Genomic DNA, 19,325 nt, shown 5'->3' with positions numbered 1-19,325 from the left:
AGGCAGACTACAGAAAAGCTTACTATCAAAGGTTAGAGGGGGGCTTTCTCAGAGGGCTTTTTACAGTTTTTCTATTCCCAATTAGCCGTTTAAGTGTACTTATTGAAAGTAGTAATTCTTTCATAGGCCGCCCTTTCTTAGTATTTGACGTTCCTTATATTGCGGTATGAGGCTTCGCAGTAGGTTGCAAACATTCATCACCCATGACTGTCCCCAATTGAGCTCAGAAGCTCAATGTCTATCATGACCTCTCTTTTAGAATGTCCAAGAGCAAGCAAACTATTCCTCCAGGAGAGGGCGCCAACAGACTACTAAAGAGATCATCATTACTCAAAGAAAACCCCAAAAACCAATGCATGATAGGAATAAACAGGTAACTTTCTTTGGAGTGGAAGCGGAGAGATCGCACCAGATGCCAATTCTAGATCTTATCACACCTGTGGTCACTGCAGCAGCAGGTGAATCCACTTTGTCCAAAAGGGATCTATTCCATTCAATTGCAAATGATCTAGATAAGACAGAGAACTGCAGCACGGGGACATAGCCGAGTTGGTCAGGTTGAGTGGTGATGAGTTTGCTATTTGGATGAATAAAGAAAGTCAAAAGTGTGAAAGATAAAAAACAAAAGGAGGAAGTGTGAAAAGTGAATGGGCCAAATTGAGGTGCATATGAAGACGTATGCTTTCTTCCAATTCATTAAATCGGGCTAATATGAATCAGGTGAATTGAGTTCTGCTTTTGGAAACTGGGTTAAGAAGGGGTGCACCGTTCCTGGAGGTACTGCAATACCAGGTCAATGCGTGGAGTGGACAGAGCAAGCTCTTTTTCCATCTCCCTGTTCTAAAAATCCATTTAATATATGGTCCCCAGATAGGGGACGTATCAGATATTAAACTGATAAGAACAGATACTACACTTGATCTTAGCCAAAAGGCCGAGAAGCGATAACCAGAATTGGTTTGGGCCTCGAGTGGCACCCTGGCCTATGCCGGACACATCTTAGGGAGAGAGAGCGAGAGGGAGACAAACCCACGCCTACACAAGACATTTTGTCACCCAAGCCAACCCTTGAAAAGGCTGCTTTGCAGAGCAAAAACAAGAAGAATGGTGCGTTTTGCAGCCGCCGCCCACTGCAATGAATCTGAATAACTCCTCCTTTAGGGCGCAAGCAACTCCCCTCCCCCTTGCAGTCTTTCCAATTCACGATACAAAAAGACGGACAGGACAGGTTGCCTGACTTTCCGTCACTGCCACCCTTTGCCATCCTTACCCGTAGAAAGCCCTTTCATCATCCCCAAACCCTAATCTTTTCCCTTTCCTTCCCAGCCCCCAAACCCTGCCCTCTGTACCTTTCTCACCACCCGCTTCCCTTCTCCTGTCATCCCCCTACCACCCGGGAAAAAAAGAGATTGCCCCCTCCTTCCACTAGCCCACCCTCCCACCCAAAGAACAACTTCTTCTGCGCAGCTTGTTTTCTAGGCAGCAGCGCTATTGTGATGTCATCGGGGGGCATTGTGACAAGCCGCCAGTGTTCCGTCTCTTCATGTTGTGCACAGTTCAAACGGAAAATACATCAACAGGCAGACTACAGAAAAGCTTACTATCAAAGGTTAGAGGGGGGCTTTCTCAGAGGGCTTTTTACAGTTTTTCTATTCCCAATTAGCCGTTTAAGTGTACTTATTGAAAGTAGTAATTCTTTCATAGGCCGCCCTTTCTTAGTATTTGACGTTCCTTATATTGCGGTATGAGGCTTCGCAGTAGGTTGCAAACATTCATCACCCATGACTGTCCCCAATTGAGCTCAGAAGCTCAATGTCTATCATGACCTCTCTTTTAGAATGTCCAAGAGCAAGCAAACTATTCCTCCAGGAGAGGGCGCCAACAGACTACTAAAGAGATCATCATTACTCAAAGAAAACCCCAAAAACCAATGCATGATAGGAATAAACAGGTAACTTTCTTTGGAGTGGAAGCGGAGAGATCGCACCAGATGCCAATTCTAGATCTTATCACACCTGTGGTCACTGCAGCAGCAGGTGAATCCACTTTGTCCAAAAGGGATCTATTCCATTCAATTGCAAATGATCTAGATAAGACAGAGAACTGCAGCACGGGGACATAGCCGAGTTGGTCAGGTTGAGTGGTGATGAGTTTGCTATTTGGATGAATAAAGAAAGTCAAAAGTGTGAAAGATAAAAAACAAAAGGAGGAAGTGTGAAAAGTGAATGGGCCAAATTGAGGTGCATATGAAGACGTATGCTTTCTTCCAATTCATTAAATCGGGCTAATATGAATCAGGTGAATTGAGTTCTGCTTTTGGAAACTGGGTTAAGAAGGGGTGCACCGTTCCTGGAGGTACTGCAATACCAGGTCAATGCGTGGAGTGGACAGAGCAAGCTCTTTTTCCATCTCCCTGTTCTAAAAATCCATTTAATATATGGTCCCCAGATAGGGGACGTATCAGATATTAAACTGATAAGAACAGATTTTTTGATTTAATGAAGCTTTCCAAAGCACCACAAAAAATGCATGACCGAAGTCACACCAAAAACAGTGCAAAGGCTAGGATTCGTGTGGACCCCACCGTGAGGAGAGGGTCCCCAAAAATCAACCCCGTCCCTCCGAGCCAGAAGGCCACAGCAAGGGTCAGGGATCTTCGGTGCTCCCCCAAGCCGAAGCCTGGTTGAGCCTTGTCGTTGCTCCCAGCGTCCACCCAGGCATCTTACCCAAGTGGAGTAGAGAGCTACTAGTTGTTGGTTTCGCAGCCGAAACTGCCCGGACCGTCAACCGGTGTTGGTTTCTCAGCCCAAGGCTAACCGGACCTCCAACCGGGTGTTGGTTTCTCAGCCGAAGCTGACCCAGACCTCCAACCGGGTGTTGGTTTCTCAGCCGAAGCTGACCCGGACCTCCAACCGGGTGTTAGTTTCTCAGCCCAAAGCTGACCAGACCTCCGACCGGGATTATAAAAATTTCCCTTCCTAGCCAGAAGGCCGGGATAGGGTAATATGCTCAAAAAGTATGAAAAGGCAAGGTACGGTGTGCTACAGAGCCCAAGGCTTGCCGGGGTCCCAAGCCAACAAGCTCAGACTCACTCCAGGGTCGTCAGTCCTGGGGCACGTTGTACCATAGCCCCCCACCCTTACTCAGTCTAATAGCCTTGATCCTGGTAGGGCCATGTTTTCCTCTAGATGAATATACTATCCACCCAGAGTACTAGCAAGCGCAACCTTCCAGTGTGCATTGTATCATTGTACTAAGGTGGCCTGGAGCTTAAACCACCTCTTCGAACAACACTACACATGATCTTAGCCAAAAGGCCGAGAAGCGATAACCAGAATTGGTTTGGGCCTCGAGTGGCACCCTGGCCTATGCCGGACACATCTTAGGGAGAGAGAGCGAGAGGGAGACAAACCCACGCCTACACAAGACATTTTGTCACCCAAGCCAACCCTTGAAAAGGCTGCTTTGCAGAGCAAAAACAAGAAGAATGGTGCGTTTTGCAGCCGCCGCCCACTGCAATGAATCTGAATAACTCCTCCTTTAGGGCGCAAGCAACTCCCCTCCCCCTTGCAGTCTTTCCAATTCACGATACAAAAAGACGGACAGGACAGGTTGCCTGACTTTCCGTCACTGCCACCCTTTGCCATCCTTACCCGTAGAAAGCCCTTTCATCATCCCCAAACCCTAATCTTTTCCCTTTCCTTCCCAGCCCCCAAACCCTGCCCTCTGTACCTTTCTCACCACCCGCTTCCCTTCTCCTGTCATCCCCCTACCACCCGGGAAAAAAAGAGATTGCCCCCTCCTTCCACTAGCCCACCCTCCCACCCAAAGAACAACTTCTTCTGCGCAGCTTATTTTCTAGGCAGCAGCGCTATTGTGATGTCATCGGGGGGCATTGTGACAAGCCGCCAGTGTTCCGTCTCTTCATGTTGTGCACAGTTCAAACGGAAAATACATCAACAGGCAGACTACAGAAAAGCTTACTATCAAAGGTTAGAGGGGGGCTTTCTCAGAGGGCTTTTTACAGTTTTTCTATTCCCAATTAGCCGTTTAAGTGTACTTATTGAAAGTAGTAATTCTTTCATAGGCCGCCCTTTCTTAGTATTTGACGTTCCTTATATTGCGGTATGAGGCTTCGCAGTAGGTTGCAAACATTCATCACCCATGACTGTCCCCAATTGAGCTCAGAAGCTCAATGTCTATCATGACCTCTCTTTTAGAATGTCCAAGAGCAAGCAAACTATTCCTCCAGGAGAGGGCGCCAACAGACTACTAAAGAGATCATCATTACTCAAAGAAAACCCCAAAAACCAATGCATGATAGGAATAAACAGGTAACTTTCTTTGGAGTGGAAGCGGAGAGATCGCACCAGATGCCAATTCTAGATCTTATCACACCTGTGGTCACTGCAGCAGCAGGTGAATCCACTTTGTCCAAAAGGGATCTATTCCATTCAATTGCAAATGATCTAGATAAGACAGAGAACTGCAGCACGGGGACATAGCCGAGTTGGTCAGGTTGAGTGGTGATGAGTTTGCTATTTGGATGAATAAAGAAAGTCAAAAGTGTGAAAGATAAAAAACAAAAGGAGGAAGTGTGAAAAGTGAATGGGCCAAATTGAGGTGCATATGAAGACGTATGCTTTCTTCCAATTCATTAAATCGGGCTAATATGAATCAGGTGAATTGAGTTCTGCTTTTGGAAACTGGGTTAAGAAGGGGTGCACCGTTCCTGGAGGTACTGCAATACCAGGTCAATGCGTGGAGTGGACAGAGCAAGCTCTTTTTCCATCTCCCTGTTCTAAAAATCCATTTAATATATGGTCCCCAGATAGGGGACGTATCAGATATTAAACTGATAAGAACAGATACTACACTTGATCTTAGCCAAAAGGCCGAGAAGCGATAACCAGAATTGGTTTGGGCCTCGAGTGGCACCCTGGCCTATGCCGGACACATCTTAGGGAGAGAGAGCGAGAGGGAGACAAACCCACGCCTACACAAGACATTTTGTCACCCAAGCCAACCCTTGAAAAGGCTGCTTTGCAGAGCCAAAACAAGAAGAATGGTGCGTTTTGCAGCCGCCGCCCACTGCAATGAATCTGAATAACTCCTCCTTTAGGGCGCAAGCAACTCCCCTCCCCCTTGCAGTCTTTCCAATTCACGATACAAAAAGACGGACAGGACAGGTTGCCTGACTTTCCGTCACTGCCACCCTTTGCCATCCTTACCCGTAGAAAGCCCTTTCATCATCCCCAAACCCTAATCTTTTCCCTTTCCTTCCCAGCCCCCAAACCCTGCCCTCTGTACCTTTCTCACCACCCGCTTCCCTTCTCCTGTCATCCCCCTACCACCCGGGAAAAAAAGAGATTGCCCCCTCCTTCCACTAGCCCACCCTCCCACCCAAAGAACAACTTCTTCTGCGCAGCTTGTTTTCTAGGCAGCAGCGCTATTGTGATGTCATCGGGGGGCATTGTGACAAGCCGCCAGTGTTCCGTCTCTTCATGTTGTGCACAGTTCAAACGGAAAATACATCAACAGGCAGACTACAGAAAAGCTTACTATCAAAGGTTAGAGGGGGGCTTTCTCAGAGGGCTTTTTACAGTTTTTCTATTCCCAATTAGCCGTTTAAGTGTACTTATTGAAAGTAGTAATTCTTTCATAGGCCGCCCTTTCTTAGTATTTGACGTTCCTTATATTGCGGTATGAGGCTTCGCAGTAGGTTGCAAACATTCATCACCCATGACTGTCCCCAATTGAGCTCAGAAGCTCAATGTCTATCATGACCTCTCTTTTAGAATGTCCAAGAGCAAGCAAACTATTCCTCCAGGAGAGGGCGCCAACAGACTACTAAAGAGATCATCATTACTCAAAGAAAACCCCAAAAACCAATGCATGATAGGAATAAACAGGTAACTTTCTTTGGAGTGGAAGCGGAGAGATCGCACCAGATGCCAATTCTAGATGTTATCACACCTGTGGTCACTGCAGCAGCAGGTGAATCCACTTTGTCCAAAAGGGATCTATTCCATTCAATTGCAAATGATCTAGATAAGACAGAGAACTGCAGCACGGGGACATAGCCGAGTTGGTCAGGTTGAGTGGTGATGAGTTTGCTATTTGGATGAATAAAGAAAGTCAAAAGTGTGAAAGATAAAAAACAAAAGGAGGAAGTGTGAAAAGTGAATGGGCCAAATTGAGGTGCATATGAAGACGTATGCTTTCTTCCAATTCATTAAATCGGGCTAATATGAATCAGGTGAATTGAGTTCTGCTTTTGGAAACTGGGTTAAGAAGGGGTGCACCGTTCCTGGAGGTACTGCAATACCAGGTCAATGCGTGGAGTGGACAGAGCAAGCTCTTTTTCCATCTCCCTGTTCTAAAAATCCATTTAATATATGGTCCCCAGATAGGGGACGTATCAGATATTAAACTGATAAGAACAGATACTACACTTGATCTTAGCCAAAAGGCCGAGAAGCGATAACCAGAATTGGTTTGGGCCTCGAGTGGCACCCTGGCCTATGCCGGACACATCTTAGGGAGAGAGAGCGAGAGGGAGACAAACCCACGCCTACACAAGACATTTTGTCACCCAAGCCAACCCTTGAAAAGGCTGCTTTGCAGAGCAAAAACAAGAAGAATGGTGCGTTTTGCAGCCGCCGCCCACTGCAATGAATCTGAATAACTCCTCCTTTAGGGCGCAAGCAACTCCCCTCCCCCTTGCAGTCTTTCCAATTCACGATACAAAAAGACGGACAGGACAGGTTGCCTGACTTTCCGTCACTGCCACCCTTTGCCATCCTTACCCGTAGAAAGCCCTTTCATCATCCCCAAACCCTAATCTTTTCCCTTTCCTTCCCAGCCCCCAAACCCTGCCCTCTGTACCTTTCTCACCACCCGCTTCCCTTCTCCTGTCATCCCCCTACCACCCGGGAAAAAAAGAGATTGCCCCCTCCTTCCACTAGCCCACCCTCCCACCCAAAGAACAACTTCTTCTGCGCAGCTTGTTTTCTAGGCAGCAGCGCTATTGTGATGTCATCGGGGGGCATTGTGACAAGCCGCCAGTGTTCCGTCTCTTCATGTTGTGCACAGTTCAAACGGAAAATACATCAACAGGCAGACTACAGAAAAGCTTACTATCAAAGGTTAGAGGGGGGCTTTCTCAGAGGGCTTTTTACAGTTTTTCTATTCCCAATTAGCCGTTTAAGTGTACTTATTGAAAGTAGTAATTCTTTCATAGGCCGCCCTTTCTTAGTATTTGACGTTCCTTATATTGCGGTATGAGGCTTCGCAGTAGGTTGCAAACATTCATCACCCATGACTGTCCCCAATTGAGCTCAGAAGCTCAATGTCTATCATGACCTCTCTTTTAGAATGTCCAAGAGCAAGCAAACTATTCCTCCAGGAGAGGGCGCCAACAGACTACTAAAGAGATCATCATTACTCAAAGAAAACCCCAAAAACCAATGCATGATAGGAATAAACAGGTAACTTTCTTTGGAGTGGAAGCGGAGAGATCGCACCAGATGCCAATTCTAGATGTTATCACACCTGTGGTCACTGCAGCAGCAGGTGAATCCACTTTGTCCAAAAGGGATCTATTCCATTCAATTGCAAATGATCTAGATAAGACAGAGAACTGCAGCACGGGGACATAGCCGAGTTGGTCAGGTTGAGTGTTGATGAGTTTGCTATTTGGATGAATAAAGAAAGTCAAAAGTGTGAAAGATAAAAAACAAAAGGAGGAAGTGTGAAAAGTGAATGGGCCAAATTGAGGTGCATATGAAGACGTATGCTTTCTTCCAATTCATTAAATCGGGCTAATATGAATCAGGTGAATTGAGTTCTGCTTTTGGAAACTGGGTTAAGAAGGGGTGCACCGTTCCTGGAGGTACTGCAATACCAGGTCAATGCGTGGAGTGGACAGAGCAAGCTCTTTTTCCATCTCCCTGTTCTAAAAATCCATTTAATATATGGTCCCCAGATAGGGGACGTATCAGATATTAAACTGATAAGAACAGATACTACACTTGATCTTAGCCAAAAGGCCGAGAAGCGATAACCAGAATTGGTTTGGGCCTCGAGTGGCACCCTGGCCTATGCCGGACACATCTTAGGGAGAGAGAGCGAGAGGGAGACAAACCCACGCCTACACAAGACATTTTGTCACCCAAGCCAACCCTTGAAAAGGCTGCTTTGCAGAGCCAAAACAAGAAGAATGGTGCGTTTTGCAGCCGCCGCCCACTGCAATGAATCTGAATAACTCCTCCTTTAGGGCGCAAGCAACTCCCCTCCCCCTTGCAGTCTTTCCAATTCACGATACAAAAAGACGGACAGGACAGGTTGCCTGACTTTCCGTCACTGCCACCCTTTGCCATCCTTACCCGTAGAAAGCCCTTTCATCATCCCCAAACCCTAATCTTTTCCCTTTCCTTCCCAGCCCCCAAACCCTGCCCTCTGTACCTTTCTCACCACCCGCTTCCCTTCTCCTGTCATCCCCCTACCACCCGGGAAAAAAAGAGATTGCCCCCTCCTTCCACTAGCCCACCCTCCCACCCAAAGAACAACTTCTTCTGCGCAGCTTGTTTTCTAGGCAGCAGCGCTATTGTGATGTCATCGGGGGGCATTGTGACAAGCCGCCAGTGTTCCGTCTCTTCATGTTGTGCACAGTTCAAACGGAAAATACATCAACAGGCAGACTACAGAAAAGCTTACTATCAAAGGTTAGAGGGGGGCTTTCTCAGAGGGCTTTTTACAGTTTTTCTATTCCCAATTAGCCGTTTAAGTGTACTTATTGAAAGTAGTAATTCTTTCATAGGCCGCCCTTTCTTAGTATTTGACGTTCCTTATATTGCGGTATGAGGCTTCGCAGTAGGTTGCAAACATTCATCACCCATGACTGTCCCCAATTGAGCTCAGAAGCTCAATGTCTATCATGACCTCTCTTTTAGAATGTCCAAGAGCAAGCAAACTATTCCTCCAGGAGAGGGCGCCAACAGACTACTAAAGAGATCATCATTACTCAAAGAAAACCCCAAAAACCAATGCATGATAGGAATAAACAGGTAACTTTCTTTGGAGTGGAAGCGGAGAGATCGCACCAGATGCCAATTCTAGATGTTATCACACCTGTGGTCACTGCAGCAGCAGGTGAATCCACTTTGTCCAAAAGGGATCTATTCCATTCAATTGCAAATGATCTAGATAAGACAGAGAACTGCAGCACGGGGACATAGCCGAGTTGGTCAGGTTGAGTGGTGATGAGTTTGCTATTTGGATGAATAAAGAAAGTCAAAAGTGTGAAAGATAAAAAACAAAAGGAGGAAGTGTGAAAAGTGAATGGGCCAAATTGAGGTGCATATGAAGACGTATGCTTTCTTCCAATTCATTAAATCGGGCTAATATGAATCAGGTGAATTGAGTTCTGCTTTTGGAAACTGGGTTAAGAAGGGGTGCACCGTTCCTGGAGGTACTGCAATACCAGGTCAATGCGTGGAGTGGACAGAGCAAGCTCTTTTTCCATCTCCCTGTTCTAAAAATCCATTTAATATATGGTCCCCAGATAGGGGACGTATCAGATATTAAACTGATAAGAACAGATACTACACTTGATCTTAGCCAAAAGGCCGAGAAGCGATAACCAGAATTGGTTTGGGCCTCGAGTGGCACCCTGGCCTATGCCGGACACATCTTAGGGAGAGAGAGCGAGAGGGAGACAAACCCACGCCTACACAAGACATTTTGTCACCCAAGCCAACCCTTGAAAAGGCTGCTTTGCAGAGCCAAAACAAGAAGAATGGTGCGTTTTGCAGCCGCCGCCCACTGCAATGAATCTGAATAACTCCTCCTTTAGGGCGCAAGCAACTCCCCTCCCCCTTGCAGTCTTTCCAATTCACGATACAAAAAGACGGACAGGACAGGTTGCCTGACTTTCCGTCACTGCCACCCTTTGCCATCCTTACCCGTAGAAAGCCCTTTCATCATCCCCAAACCCTAATCTTTTCCCTTTCCTTCCCAGCCCCCAAACCCTGCCCTCTGTACCTTTCTCACCACCCGCTTCCCTTCTCCTGTCATCCCCCTACCACCCGGGAAAAAAAGAGATTGCCCCCTCCTTCCACTAGCCCACCCTCCCACCCAAAGAACAACTTCTTCTGCGCAGCTTGTTTTCTAGGCAGCAGCGCTATTGTGATGTCATCGGGGGGCATTGTGACAAGCCGCCAGTGTTCCGTCTCTTCATGTTGTGCACAGTTCAAACGGAAAATACATCAACAGGCAGACTACAGAAAAGCTTACTATCAAAGGTTAGAGGGGGGCTTTCTCAGAGGGCTTTTTACAGTTTTTCTATTCCCAATTAGCCGTTTAAGTGTACTTATTGAAAGTAGTAATTCTTTCATAGGCCGCCCTTTCTTAGTATTTGACGTTCCTTATATTGCGGTATGAGGCTTCGCAGTAGGTTGCAAACATTCATCACCCATGACTGTCCCCAATTGAGCTCAGAAGCTCAATGTCTATCATGACCTCTCTTTTAGAATGTCCAAGAGCAAGCAAACTATTCCTCCAGGAGAGGGCGCCAACAGACTACTAAAGAGATCATCATTACTCAAAGAAAACCCCAAAAACCAATGCATGATAGGAATAAACAGGTAACTTTCTTTGGAGTGGAAGCGGAGAGATCGCACCAGATGCCAATTCTAGATGTTATCACACCTGTGGTCACTGCAGCAGCAGGTGAATCCACTTTGTCCAAAAGGGATCTATTCCATTCAATTGCAAATGATCTAGATAAGACAGAGAACTGCAGCACGGGGACATAGCCGAGTTGGTCAGGTTGAGTGGTGATGAGTTTGCTATTTGGATGAATAAAGAAAGTCAAAAGTGTGAAAGATAAAAAACAAAAGGAGGAAGTGTGAAAAGTGAATGGGCCAAATTGAGGTGCATATGAAGACGTATGCTTTCTTCCAATTCATTAAATCGGGCTAATATGAATCAGGTGAATTGAGTTCTGCTTTTGGAAACTGGGTTAAGAAGGGGTGCACCGTTCCTGGAGGTACTGCAATACCAGGTCAATGCGTGGAGTGGACAGAGCAAGCTCTTTTTCCATCTCCCTGTTCTAAAAATCCATTTAATATATGGTCCCCAGATAGGGGACGTATCAGATATTAAACTGATAAGAACAGATACTACACTTGATCTTAGCCAAAAGGCCGAGAAGCGATAACCAGAATTGGTTTGGGCCTCGAGTGGCACCCTGGCCTATGCCGGACACATCTTAGGGAGAGAGAGCGAGAGGGAGACAAACCCACGCCTACACAAGACATTTTGTCACCCAAGCCAACCCTTGAAAAGGCTGCTTTGCAGAGCCAAAACAAGAAGAATGGTGCGTTTTGCAGCCGCCGCCCACTGCAATGAATCTGAATAACTCCTCCTTTAGGGCGCAAGCAACTCCCCTCCCCCTTGCAGTCTTTCCAATTCACGATACAAAAAGACGGACAGGACAGGTTGCCTGACTTTCCGTCACTGCCACCCTTTGCCATCCTTACCCGTAGAAAGCCCTTTCATCATCCCCAAACCCTAATCTTTTCCCTTTCCTTCCCAGCCCCCAAACCCTGCCCTCTGTACCTTTCTCACCACCCGCTTCCCTTCTCCTGTCATCCCCCTACCACCCGGGAAAAAAAGAGATTGCCCCCTCCTTCCACTAGCCCACCCTCCCACCCAAAGAACAACTTCTTCTGCGCAGCTTGTTTTCTAGGCAGCAGCGCTATTGTGATGTCATCGGGGGGCATTGTGACAAGCCGCCAGTGTTCCGTCTCTTCATGTTGTGCACAGTTCAAACGGAAAATACATCAACAGGCAGACTACAGAAAAGCTTACTATCAAAGGTTAGAGGGGGGCTTTCTCAGAGGGCTTTTTACAGTTTTTCTATTCCCAATTAGCCGTTTAAGTGTACTTATTGAAAGTAGTAATTCTTTCATAGGCCGCCCTTTCTTAGTATTTGACGTTCCTTATATTGCGGTATGAGGCTTCGCAGTAGGTTGCAAACATTCATCACCCATGACTGTCCCCAATTGAGCTCAGAAGCTCAATGTCTATCATGACCTCTCTTTTAGAATGTCCAAGAGCAAGCAAACTATTCCTCCAGGAGAGGGCGCCAACAGACTACTAAAGAGATCATCATTACTCAAAGAAAACCCCAAAAACCAATGCATGATAGGAATAAACAGGTAACTTTCTTTGGAGTGGAAGCGGAGAGATCGCACCAGATGCCAATTCTAGATGTTATCACACCTGTGGTCACTGCAGCAGCAGGTGAATCCACTTTGTCCAAAAGGGATCTATTCCATTCAATTGCAAATGATCTAGATAAGACAGAGAACTGCAGCACGGGGACATAGCCGAGTTGGTCAGGTTGAGTGGTGATGAGTTTGCTATTTGGATGAATAAAGAAAGTCAAAAGTGTGAAAGATAAAAAACAAAAGGAGGAAGTGTGAAAAGTGAATGGGCCAAATTGAGGTGCATATGAAGACGTATGCTTTCTTCCAATTCATTAAATCGGGCTAATATGAATCAGGTGAATTGAGTTCTGCTTTTGGAAACTGGGTTAAGAAGGGGTGCACCGTTCCTGGAGGTACTGCAATACCAGGTCAATGCGTGGAGTGGACAGAGCAAGCTCTTTTTCCATCTCCCTGTTCTAAAAATCCATTTAATATATGGTCCCCAGATAGGGGACGTATCAGATATTAAACTGATAAGAACAGATACTACACTTGATCTTAGCCAAAAGGCCGAGAAGCGATAACCAGAATTGGTTTGGGCCTCGAGTGGCACCCTGGCCTATGCCGGACACATCTTAGGGAGAGAGAGCGAGAGGGAGACAAACCCACGCCTACACAAGACATTTTGTCACCCAAGCCAACCCTTGAAAAGGCTGCTTTGCAGAGCCAAAACAAGAAGAATGGTGCGTTTTGCAGCCGCCGCCCACTGCAATGAATCTGAATAACTCCTCCTTTAGGGCGCAAGCAACTCCCCTCCCCCTTGCAGTCTTTCCAATTCACGATACAAAAAGACGGACAGGACAGGTTGCCTGACTTTCCGTCACTGCCACCCTTTGCCATCCTTACCCGTAGAAAGCCCTTTCATCATCCCCAAACCCTAATCTTTTCCCTTTCCTTCCCAGCCCCCAAACCCTGCCCTCTGTACCTTTCTCACCACCCGCTTCCCTTCTCCTGTCATCCCCCTACCACCCGGGAAAAAAAGAGATTGCCCCCTCCTTCCACTAGCCCACCCTCCCACCCAAAGAACAACTTCTTCTGCGCAGCTTGTTTTCTAGGCAGCAGCGCTATTGTGATGTCATCGGGGGGCATTGTGACAAGCCGCCAGTGTTCCGTCTCTTCATGTTGTGCACAGTTCAAACGGAAAATACATCAACAGGCAGACTACAGAAAAGCTTACTATCAAAGGTTAGAGGGGGGCTTTCTCAGAGGGCTTTTTACAGTTTTTCTATTCCCAATTAGCCGTTTAAGTGTACTTATTGAAAGTAGTAATTCTTTCATAGGCCGCCCTTTCTTAGTATTTGACGTTCCTTATATTGCGGTATGAGGCTTCGCAGTAGGTTGCAAACATTCATCACCCATGACTGTCCCCAATTGAGCTCAGAAGCTCAATGTCTATCATGACCTCTCTTTTAGAATGTCCAAGAGCAAGCAAACTATTCCTCCAGGAGAGGGCGCCAACAGACTACTAAAGAGATCATCATTACTCAAAGAAAACCCCAAAAACCAATGCATGATAGGAATAAACAGGTAACTTTCTTTGGAGTGGAAGCGGAGAGATCGCACCAGATGCCAATTCTAGATGTTATCACACCTGTGGTCACTGCAGCAGCAGGTGAATCCACTTTGTCCAAAAGGGATCTATTCCATTCAATTGCAAATGATCTAGATAAGACAGAGAACTGCAGCACGGGGACATAGCCGAGTTGGTCAGGTTGAGTGGTGATGAGTTTGCTATTTGGATGAATAAAGAAAGTCAAAAGTGTGAAAGATAAAAAACAAAAGGAGGAAGTGTGAAAAGTGAATGGGCCAAATTGAGGTGCATATGAAGACGTATGCTTTCTTCCAATTCATTAAATCGGGCTAATATGAATCAGGTGAATTGAGTTCTGCTTTTGGAAACTGGGTTAAGAAGGGGTGCACCGTTCCTGGAGGTACTGCAATACCAGGTCAATGCGTGGAGTGGACAGAGCAAGCTCTTTTTCCATCTCCCTGTTCTAAAAATCCATTTAATATATGGTCCCCAGATAGGGGACGTATCAGATATTAAACTGATAAGAACAGATACTACACTTGATCTTAGCCAAAAGGCCGAGAAGCGATAACCAGAATTGGTTTGGGCCTCGAGTGGCACCCTGGCCTATGCCGGACACATCTTAGGGAGAGAGAGCGAGAGGGAGACAAACCCACGCCTACACAAGACATTTTGTCACCCAAGCCAACCCTTGAAAAGGCTGCTTTGCAGAGCCAAAACAAGAAGAATGGTGCGTTTTGCAGCCGCCGCCCACTGCAATGAATCTGAATAACTCCTCCTTTAGGGCGCAAGCAACTCCCCTCCCCCTTGCAGTCTTTCCAATTCACGATACAAAAAGACGGACAGGACAGGTTGCCTGACTTTCCGTCACTGCCACCCTTTGCCATCCTTACCCGTAGAAAGCCCTTTCATCATCCCCAAACCCTAATCTTTTCCCTTTCCTTCCCAGCCCCCAAACCCTGCCCTCTGTACCTTTCTCACCACCCGCTTCCCTTCTCCTGTCATCCCCCTACCACCCGGGAAAAAAAGAGATTGCCCCCTCCTTCCACTAGCCCACCCTCCCACCCAAAGAACAACTTCTTCTGCGCAGCTTGTTTTCTAGGCAGCAGCGCTATTGTGATGTCATCGGGGGGCATTGTGACAAGCCGCCAGTGTTCCGTCTCTTCATGTTGTGCACAGTTCAAACGGAAAATACATCAACAGGCAGACTACAGAAAAGCTTACTATCAAAGGTTAGAGGGGGGCTTTCTCAGAGGGCTTTTTACAGTTTTTCTATTCCCAATTAGCCGTTTAAGTGTACTTATTGAAAGTAGTAATTCTTTCATAGGCCGCCCTTTCTTAGTATTTGACGTTCCTTATATTGCGGTATGAGGCTTCGCAGTAGGTTGCAAACATTCATCACCCATGACTGTCCCCAATTGAGCTCAGAAGCTCAATGTCTATCATGACCTCTCTTTTAGAATGTCCAAGAGCAAGCAAACTATTCCTCCAGGAGAGGGCGCCAACAGACTACTAAAGAGATCATCATTACTCAAAGAAAACCCCAAAAACCAATGCATGATAGGAATAAACAGGTAACTTTCTTTGGAGTGGAAGCGGAGAGATCGCACCAGATGCCAATTCTAGATGTTATCACACCTGTGGTCACTGCAGCAGCAGGTGAATCCACTTTGTCCAAAAGGGATCTATTCCATTCAATTGCAAATGATCTAGATAAGACAGAGAACTGCAGCACGGGGACATAGCCGAGTTGGTCAGGTTGAGTGGTGATGAGTTTGCTATTTGGATGAATAAAGAAAGTCAAAAGTGTGAAAGATAAAAAACAAAAGGAGGAAGTGTGAAAAGTGAATGGGCCAAATTGAGGTGCATATGAAGACGTATGCTTTCTTCCAATTCATTAAATCGGGCTAATATGAATCAGGTGAATTGAGTTCTGCTTTTGGAAACTGGGTTAAGAAGGGGTGCACCGTTCCTGGAGGTACTGCAATACCAGGTCAATGCGTGGAGTGGACAGAGCAAGCTCTTTTTCCATCTCCCTGTTCTAAAAATCCATTTAATATATGGTCCCCAGATAGGGGACGTATCAGATATTAAACTGATAAGAACAGATACTACACTTGATCTTAGCCAAAAGGCCGAGAAGCGATAACCAGAATTGGTTTGGGCCTCGAGTGGCACCCTGGCCTATGCCGGACACATCTTAGGGAGAGAGAGCGAGAGGGAGACAAACCCACGCCTACACAAGACATTTTGTCACCCAAGCCAACCCTTGAAAAGGCTGCTTTGCAGAGCCAAAACAAGAAGAATGGTGCGTTTTGCAGCCGCCGCCCACTGCAATGAATCTGAATAACTCCTCCTTTAGGGCGCAAGCAACTCCCCTCCCCCTTGCAGTCTTTCCAATTCACGATACAAAAAGACGGACAGGACAGGTTGCCTGACTTTCCGTCACTGCCACCCTTTGCCATCCTTACCCGTAGAAAGCCCTTTCATCATCCCCAAACCCTAATCTTTTCCCTTTCCTTCCCAGCCCCCAAACCCTGCCCTCTGTACCTTTCTCACCACCCGCTTCCCTTCTCCTGTCATCCCCCTACCACCCGGGAAAAAAAGAGATTGCCCCCTCCTTCCACTAGCCCACCCTCCCACCCAAAGAACAACTTCTTCTGCGCAGCTTGTTTTCTAGGCAGCAGCGCTATTGTGATGTCATCGGGGGGCATTGTGACAAGCCGCCAGTGTTCCGTCTCTTCATGTTGTGCACAGTTCAAACGGAAAATACATCAACAGGCAGACTACAGAAAAGCTTACTATCAAAGGTTAGAGGGGGGGCTTTCTCAGAGGGCTTTTTACAGTTTTTCTATTCCCAATTAGCCGTTTAAGTGTACTTATTGAAAGTAGTAATTCTTTCATAGGCCGCCCTTTCTTAGTATTTGACGTTCCTTATATTGCGGTATGAGGCTTCGCAGTAGGTTGCAAACATTCATCACCCATGACTGTCCCCAATTGAGCTCAGAAGCTCAATGTCTATCATGACCTCTCTTTTAGAATGTCCAAGAGCAAGCAAACTATTCCTCCAGGAGAGGGCGCCAACAGACTACTAAAGAGATCATCATTACTCAAAGAAAACCCCAAAAACCAATGCATGATAGGAATAAACAGGTAACTTTCTTTGGAGTGGAAGCGGAGAGATCGCACCAGATGCCAATTCTAGATGTTATCACACCTGTGGTCACTGCAGCAGCAGGTGAATCCACTTTGTCCAAAAGGGATCTATTCCATTCAATTGCAAATGATCTAGATAAGACAGAGAACTGCAGCACGGGGACATAGCCGAGTTGGTCAGGTTGAGTGGTGATGAGTTTGCTATTTGGATGAATAAAGAAAGTCAAAAGTGTGAAAGATAAAAAACAAAAGGAGGAAGTGTGAAAAGTGAATGGGCCAAATTGAGGTGCATATGAAGACGTATGCTTTCTTCCAATTCATTAAATCGGGCTAATATGAATCAGGTGAATTGAGTTCTGCTTTTGGAAACTGGGTTAAGAAGGGGTGCACCGTTCCTGGAGGTACTGCAATACCAGGTCAATGCGTGGAGTGGACAGAGCAAGCTCTTTTTCCATCTCCCTGTTCTAAAAATCCATTTAATATATGGTCCCCAGATAGGGGACGTATCAGATATTAAACTGATAAGAACAGATACTACACTTGATCTTAGCCAAAAGGCCGAGAAGCGATAACCAGAATTGGTTTGGGCCTCGAGTGGCACCCTGGCCTATGCCGGACACATCTTAGGGAGAGAGAGCGAGAGGGAGACAAACCCACGCCTACACAAGACATTTTGTCACCCAAGCCAACCCTTGAAAAGGCTGCTTTGCAGAGCCAAAACAAGAAGAATGGTGCGTTTTGCAGCCGCCGCCCACTGCAATGAATCTGAATAACTCCTCCTTTAGGGCGCAAGCAACTCCCCTCCCCCTTGCAGTCTTTCCAATTCACGATACAAAAAGACGGACAGGACAGGTTGCCTGACTTTCCGTCACTGCCACCCTTTGCCATCCTTACCCGTAGAAAGCCCTTTCATCATCCCCAAACCCTAATCTTTTCCCTTTCCTTCCCAGCCCCCAAACCCTGCCCTCTGTACCTTTCTCACCACCCGCTTCCCTTCTCCTGTCATCCCCCTACCACCCGGGAAAAAAAGAGATTGCCCCCTCCTTCCACTAGCCCACCCTCCCACCCAAAGAACAACTTCTTCTGCGCAGCTTGTTTTCTAGGCAGCAGCGCTATTGTGATGTCATCGGGGGGCATTGTGACAAGCCGCCAGTGTTCCGTCTCTTCATGTTGTGCACAGTTCAAACGGAAAATACATCAACAGGCAGACTACAGAAAAGCTTACTATCAAAGGTTAGAGGGGGGCTTTCTCAGAGGGCTTTTTACAGTTTTTCTATTCCCAATTAGCCGTTTAAGTGTACTTATTGAAAGTAGTAATTCTTTCATAGGCCGCCCTTTCTTAGTATTTGACGTTCCTTATATTGCGGTATGAGGCTTCGCAGTAGGTTGCAAACATTCATCACCCATGACTGTCCCCAATTGAGCTCAGAAGCTCAATGTCTATCATGACCTCTCTTTTAGAATGTCCAAGAGCAAGCAAACTATTCCTCCAGGAGAGGGCGCCAACAGACTACTAAAGAGATCATCATTACTCAAAGAAAACCCCAAAAACCAATGCATGATAGGAATAAACAGGTAACTTTCTTTGGAGTGGAAGCGGAGAGATCGCACCAGATGCCAATTCTAGATGTTATCACACCTGTGGTCACTGCAGCAGCAGGTGAATCCACTTTGTCCAAAAGGGATCTATTCCATTCAATTGCAAATGATCTAGATAAGACAGAGAACTGCAGCACGGGGACATAGCCGAGTTGGTCAGGTTGAGTGGTGATGAGTTTGCTATTTGGATGAATAAAGAAAGTCAAAAGTGTGAAAGATAAAAAACAAAAGGAGGAAGTGTGAAAAGTGAATGGGCCAAATTGAGGTGCATATGAAGACGTATGCTTTCTTCCAATTCATTAAATCGGGCTAATATGAATCAGGTGAATTGAGTTCTGCTTTTGGAAACTGGGTTAAGAAGGGGTGCACCGTTCCTGGAGGTACTGCAATACCAGGTCAATGCGTGGAGTGGACAGAGCAAGCTCTTTTTCCATCTCCCTGTTCTAAAAATCCATTTAATATATGGTCCCCAGATAGGGGACGTATCAGATATTAAACTGATAAGAACAGATACTACACTTGATCTTAGCCAAAAGGCCGAGAAGCGATAACCAGAATTGGTTTGGGCCTCGAGTGGCACCCTGGCCTATGCCGGACACATCTTAGGGAGAGAGAGCGAGAGGGAGACAAACCCACGCCTACACAAGACATTTTGTCACCCAAGCCAACCCTTGAAAAGGCTGCTTTGCAGAGCCAAAACAAGAAGAATGGTGCGTTTTGCAGCCGCCGCCCACTGCAATGAATCTGAATAACTCCTCCTTTAG

The 19,325-nt window shown here is 46.5% G+C and overlaps 12 non-coding genes across 12 annotated transcripts; all 12 read right to left on the bottom strand.

The window, feature by feature from the left end:
- Positions 1-755: 755 nt before the first annotated feature.
- Positions 756-946, bottom strand: LOC142272980 (U2 spliceosomal RNA). The gene has a single exon (XR_012737763.1). It is a non-coding gene; the product is annotated as a U2 spliceosomal RNA (small nuclear RNA).
- A 1,387-nt stretch (positions 947-2,333) lies between these two features.
- On the bottom strand, positions 2,334-2,527 carry LOC142273049 (U2 spliceosomal RNA). Its single transcript, XR_012737824.1, has one exon. It is a non-coding gene; the product is annotated as a U2 spliceosomal RNA (small nuclear RNA).
- A 2,189-nt stretch (positions 2,528-4,716) lies between these two features.
- On the bottom strand, positions 4,717-4,907 carry LOC142272968 (U2 spliceosomal RNA). Its single transcript, XR_012737752.1, has one exon. It is a non-coding gene; the product is annotated as a U2 spliceosomal RNA (small nuclear RNA).
- Positions 4,908-6,294: 1,387 nt separating this feature from the next.
- LOC142272956 (U2 spliceosomal RNA) lies at positions 6,295-6,485 on the bottom strand. The gene has a single exon (XR_012737741.1). It is a non-coding gene; the product is annotated as a U2 spliceosomal RNA (small nuclear RNA).
- A 1,387-nt stretch (positions 6,486-7,872) lies between these two features.
- LOC142272944 (U2 spliceosomal RNA) lies at positions 7,873-8,063 on the bottom strand. The gene has a single exon (XR_012737730.1). It is a non-coding gene; the product is annotated as a U2 spliceosomal RNA (small nuclear RNA).
- Positions 8,064-9,450: 1,387 nt separating this feature from the next.
- LOC142272930 (U2 spliceosomal RNA) lies at positions 9,451-9,641 on the bottom strand. The gene has a single exon (XR_012737719.1). It is a non-coding gene; the product is annotated as a U2 spliceosomal RNA (small nuclear RNA).
- Positions 9,642-11,028: 1,387 nt separating this feature from the next.
- Positions 11,029-11,219, bottom strand: LOC142272918 (U2 spliceosomal RNA). The gene has a single exon (XR_012737708.1). It is a non-coding gene; the product is annotated as a U2 spliceosomal RNA (small nuclear RNA).
- A 1,387-nt stretch (positions 11,220-12,606) lies between these two features.
- LOC142273125 (U2 spliceosomal RNA) lies at positions 12,607-12,797 on the bottom strand. The gene has a single exon (XR_012737873.1). It is a non-coding gene; the product is annotated as a U2 spliceosomal RNA (small nuclear RNA).
- Positions 12,798-14,184: 1,387 nt separating this feature from the next.
- Positions 14,185-14,375, bottom strand: LOC142273113 (U2 spliceosomal RNA). Its single transcript, XR_012737862.1, has one exon. It is a non-coding gene; the product is annotated as a U2 spliceosomal RNA (small nuclear RNA).
- A 1,387-nt stretch (positions 14,376-15,762) lies between these two features.
- On the bottom strand, positions 15,763-15,953 carry LOC142273100 (U2 spliceosomal RNA). Its single transcript, XR_012737851.1, has one exon. It is a non-coding gene; the product is annotated as a U2 spliceosomal RNA (small nuclear RNA).
- A 1,388-nt stretch (positions 15,954-17,341) lies between these two features.
- LOC142273035 (U2 spliceosomal RNA) lies at positions 17,342-17,532 on the bottom strand. Its single transcript, XR_012737813.1, has one exon. It is a non-coding gene; the product is annotated as a U2 spliceosomal RNA (small nuclear RNA).
- Positions 17,533-18,919: 1,387 nt separating this feature from the next.
- LOC142272912 (U2 spliceosomal RNA) lies at positions 18,920-19,110 on the bottom strand. The gene has a single exon (XR_012737702.1). It is a non-coding gene; the product is annotated as a U2 spliceosomal RNA (small nuclear RNA).
- Between the last annotated feature and the right edge of the window lie 215 nt (positions 19,111-19,325).

The sequence above is a fragment of the Anomaloglossus baeobatrachus genome, unplaced genomic scaffold (assembly GCF_048569485.1).
Source record: "Anomaloglossus baeobatrachus isolate aAnoBae1 unplaced genomic scaffold, aAnoBae1.hap1 Scaffold_357, whole genome shotgun sequence".
Lineage (NCBI taxonomy): Eukaryota > Metazoa > Chordata > Amphibia > Anura > Aromobatidae > Anomaloglossus > Anomaloglossus baeobatrachus.
This window is presented reverse-complemented; position numbering and strand designations above follow the sequence as displayed.